The sequence below is a fragment of the Echeneis naucrates genome, chromosome 10 (genome assembly GCF_900963305.1).
Source record: "Echeneis naucrates chromosome 10, fEcheNa1.1, whole genome shotgun sequence".
Classification (NCBI taxonomy): Eukaryota; Metazoa; Chordata; class Actinopteri; order Carangiformes; family Echeneidae; genus Echeneis; species Echeneis naucrates.
In genome coordinates, this window is record NC_042520.1 from 491,925 (window position 1) to 497,223 (window position 5,299).

The following is a 5,299-nucleotide window of genomic DNA, read 5'->3' on the forward strand; positions in this document are numbered from 1 at the left end:
GTCTGGTCTTCGGTGATAATGTGCAGGTGACCCGGCCCACAGCGGTCTGGGCTCTCCGTCCTCCCTGGTGTCTCTGGGTGAGAAACACTCGTATGTCATGCAGATGGGGCTTTAATTAACCAACAGCCCCCCCCTGAAGATGCAGCCTGTCCTGCTGTTGGCATGGAAACACACACCTTCACCTTCAATCAGAGATATTCAGCGTGAGACCTGAAGATGATGAGGATGAAGATCCCGGACTGGATCAGGAACTTCAAATCAGTAAGTTCAGGTTAACTTTAGTCCAAATAACTTTAATATGTAAAACTGTCACACATCAAACGATTAACAGACAAACACATAAATTAATAAAGTAATATGTTCGTCATTTTTAAAAACTCTTCTCACATTCAGAATCTTCTGATTCTGTCTGGTCAGTTCAGACTAAATGTTTCCTTCCTCTCTGTTTGGGTTGTTTCTGTCTGTATCTGATCAGGAGTTCTGCTCAGTAATGATGAAAAATCAGCTCCAAATATCTGACTGTCTTTATTCTGTCAACACAAAAACTCAGAAACATACAGCACTGATCCAGAGACTCTGATTGGCTGTGACATCACCCAGCTGAGCCAATAGGAGCGTCCGACGTAGAGACGTGACTCTGGACGTCACTATCAAAGATGGAGGATGAGAACGGACGGATAAACACACAGAAGGAGTCAGAGAGTCGGACTGATCCAGATCAGCTGATTCTGTTTAACCATCAGAGAGCACTTCCTGTGGGGGTAATGGGTTCAATTCTTCTCCTTCGGTAACAGTTAAAACACTTTAAACGTTCACAGACAGTCGATTGCTTTTGTGCTGATGAATGTGAGGCTGGTATTTGCCGGACTGGGAATTGAACCCTGTCAACCACCAGCTGGAGGTCGAGGCTCTTTCACGTTAACGCAACATAAAGCAGACTGAGACTGAGAACTTGACCTTTGACCTCTGACCGAAGGTTTGGTCTAAAGCAGAGGAACTCAAAGGAAGTCTGGATGGGACCGTGGACCACAGGACCAGGCCTCACCCAGAGGTCCAGGACCCGACCTCATAGCATGCTGACCTCTCCGGAATGTCTGGGGGCGGCGGCCTGACTCGGGGGCTGTGAGGTAATTGCAGCTCATTTGTAGCCTGACAGCTGGGCAGAATTCAGGATTACCATTTGGCCCGGACTGGAGGGGAGGAGACGCCACATGTTCTATTAAAATGTGATGATCCTGGCTCCCGCCGCGCTGCCGCCTCCGCCCGGTTTGATGTCCCGCTCTTTAGGGCCTTAATGGGAGAAGACTCTGCTGCCGTGTCACGCCACTCTCGCTCGGTTCAGGACGCTTATTTACACCAGCAGTTGGCTTCTTCTTTTATGTACGAGCGGCTGTGCGTTTGTGATGCTCTTGTTTGCGTCCAGATGTTTGCGGTCGTGTCGCCGTGGGAACGAGAAACTGTTGCCCAATTTGGTTTATTTAGGAGATGTGAGAGTGGGAAACGAGTTAACGGGAGGAAGGTGATGAGGAAACGTGTCCACAGACGGATAACGAGATCGGACGAGTCCAGATCTGTCAGCTAAAGGCAGGAGAGGAGCTGAGGTGTCACATCGTGTCAGAGCGGCGAGGGCGGGCGCAGATGGCGTTTAAAATGGAAGATTTGTCAACACGTGTCGTCTCACAAACAGATTAACAAACAGCAACCCGACGGCTCTTCGTCTTCATCAGTACCTGACTTGTCAGTCTGCCCCGCGTTACCATGGAAACAAACGTGTCCACAGCGAGTCGACCCACGCCATTTCTCTGGTGGCCATTTTATGTTCTTAAAAAGTCTGGATTTCCCCAGAACTCGTGCCTGTGAATCTGGTCTGGATCAGCTCTTTGTTCTTTTATTAGAATTTATCTGTAAGTTTAATTAATCAGAAATAAATGAACAGACATCTCATATGAGTTCATCACGTTTCCCTTAAATTATCAGGATTATTCTTATTTATATCATCAGAACATTTGACCAGAAAAATAAACAGATCAATAAAATCATTCAAAAAATCCTTATTTAAAAACATTTTAATGTGGACATGCATGTAGAAAGATATTAAAATATATTCTATTTGTACAAACAATAAATAAAAAAACTAAGAAGTCAAAATCTCATTTCAGTCTGAAGGCGTTTGATTTTGGAGATTTGCTGAAGGACGGACTCACACGTGTTCACTTCCTCCTCTTCATCAACGATAATGAAGCTTTGTTCTGTTTCCTCAGGTGTTACAGGAAGTGAGTCCAACAATGGCACAGGTGCAGTGTGTCATGAGGACATGGGCTCAGATCATCAGACCAGAACCAGGTCCACGTTGGTCCAGATCAAACTGTTTTGAACCTGAACTTTGAACAGAGAGAACAGGAAGTAAAGAAACACTACACACTGTGTGTGTCGGTGTCTGAAGCTGATAAACGCTCCGAAAAACAGTCGCGTCCCGAACACCTCAGAGCCGCCCGACCCGTTGCCATCTTCCTCATAGCTGCCACGCCACGCTAACGCTGCAGCCCTCACCCTCCTCACCCCCCTCAAACCTCCACACTTTCATTTCATCTCTCCTTCCTCCTCTCTCTTGTTTTATTTCCCTCCGGCTGCGTCTGTTCTCTTTACAAAGCCCCGGAGCTTTATCAGAACATTACGGCGCGCAGCATGTGTTTGATTAAAAAAGTGTAAAGTTACAAATTAGTTAATAAAATCATTTAGGCCGATCGCTGCAAATGGTGATAAATGTCTTCCATATGTTCCCAATAAAACAGCAAAGTGCCATGTGCCCGTCCCCTCTGTCTTCGCCATAAACAAATAAATTAAAACAATTACGGCGCCTCCGCCTTCCGCGTCTTTAATGAGAGCGCGGCCGCGTGAAATATGTGACAGCTCTCATTGGCCCAGAACGGCGGGAACTGTCTCTATCGAGAGGCTGTCGGCCATCTTTCAGATAGATCGCTCCTCCACTGACGGCTCAGCCTGCTGCTGGATCCTCTGCCGGTCCACCTCAGCTGGTCTACCTGAGTTGGTCCTGTGGTCCACAGAGCCCCCCATTGGGGGTCTTGGATCCTTCAGGTTCTGCTGCTCCGCCCCATCCTGTGTGACATCACTCTGTGACCTCGGCTGGTGATGTCACCTGTGAGGAGACAGTCCAGAGACCTGGTCTGGGCGTCCATCAGGTCTGAGTCTCAGAGTCCAGTCCACTCCTATTTTAAGGTAATTTCAGTATTTACTGGGATGGTCTGCATGTGCATGATAGACCCGAATGGGCCACCTTAGACCACCTTAGACCTGAATGGACCACATTGGACTGTGTTATTTAGGTGGATGTTGATGTGAGCAGAGCGATGAAGGACCTCACAGACAGGAGGAGCTGATGGGGGTTGTTGGGACAAAGCCACAGTCTTAATGGACTCAGGTAATGGTCCTTACACTGCTCATGGGCGGTGGAGGGGGGCGCTGACCTTCACAGTGTTCAGGACTGAGGGGGGGCCGGTCATCTGGACTCCGCAGATAAAAAAATACACCACCGTAGAAGCAGCTGAGAGTAAATGAACCTTTTAATGGAGCCTTTTACAGTTTGTAGAAATTAGTGACGTACGTGCGCATTTTGGCAACGGAAGTGTGGCGGAGTTTAGGAGCTTGTCGAGCTATTCAAGGAGATTAACAGCAAAAGATCACAAAAGCTACCGGGATAAATTAACTTTGGCGATCTGTACCGAGTAGGTGGAAGACATATTTGGTGGAGAGAGCTAACGTGCACACCAGACAAGTCCCCGGATGCTCACTGCCATGTTGACTGCGATCATGGAATACTACGACAGACTCTGAGTGCCCTTAAATCCGACGTCTTGCCGAGTCAAAGACGGCTGAGTAGCACGGATGGGTCATCGTAAAGAAGCCACCTGCACAGGGGAGGGAGCTCAGGCTTAAAAGATGTCAGTCTACATGTATAAACATGAAATGCCTTTTGCTGTAACTCAGTCATGATAAACATGGCCTGAAATTTCCATTTTCATGAACTCCACAGTGTGTTGTTGGTTCAGAGTTGTATGTGTGTATATAAATAATTTGTGTTGTGCGGTAGGTCAGTGTCTTTGATTCTGTCTTTGTTACATTTCACTGTTGGGTTATTTAAAGTTAAGCAAACCCAGTTTTCATCCACGATTCTACGGAGCCTGTAGAAGGTCTCCTGAAGAAGATCATGTGATGTCACCTGCAGGACCTTTAAAGCAGGAGCTGCCCTTCAGCCCTCAGGGGCCTCTGGGGCCCCTCAGCTTCCAGAAGCCCTCACCTCTTCAGGGGACCCTCACTGAAAAGATAGAAACAGCTGAGAGGTTTGTTGAGTGTTTCCGAAAGTAAACTGTTGTGTATCAATTTTTAAGAACTGCTTTGTGGGATTAGTGTTAGTGCTGCTCCTTTGTGTTTCTTCACCTCTCAGACCGGCCTTGTGTTGCATTGGTAACAAGAGCAGGATGAAATGTTGCGTGATCAGGACACGCATCAGAGACACACAAACACACACAGTTTCTCCTTTTATACAGCTTCAAGGTGCTGAGTGTGTGTGTTTGTTCCATTATTTGGTACTGTGAGTTTAGACAGACTGTACGTGTGTGTCTTATTGTGTGAATCTGCTTCAGTGTGTGAGCAGAGAGGGGGGAGGAGTGTGTGTGTGTGTCCCTGTGTGTGTCCCTGTGTGTGTCACCGTGTGTGCAGCAGCCTCTTGTCTTTTCCAGTTTGGAGCTTCCAGATGGGAAGTGATTTTTTATTCGTCTTGAGGCGGCTCTTCACATCTGCCGGCCCAGATGTCTAATGAATCCGGGACCGGGTCTGGTCTGCCGCCTCATTAATACTGCAGCGGCGGAGGGACCGGGCCGGCCCGGCAGCTCGGAGCGCCGCCGCCCACCGCGTCCCTCCGCGGCAGCGGAGCAGAACGCGGCTCCGCGGGGCCGCAGGCGGCAGCTGGCGGCGCTCAGGAACAAAGCTGCCGCTCCTGCCGCCCCCCAACACACACACAGGTGAAGAAGCTCCGCCCCCTCCTGAAGGTAAAGTGACTGGCCCCGCCCCCCACCTGTTGCGAGGTTCGGCGACATAACATAATCCAGTCCAGATCCCAGACTTGTGTTCCTGGGTTGTCCTGAATGACCTCCTGAGCATCCTTGTATCACCTGTACCCCCCCCCCCCCCCCCCCCCCCAGATCCTGGAGGTCGTCTCTCAGTCCCTCATCAGGTCATTTCACCGAACGTCCCGAAGACACTTAGAGTTAATTCGTCATAA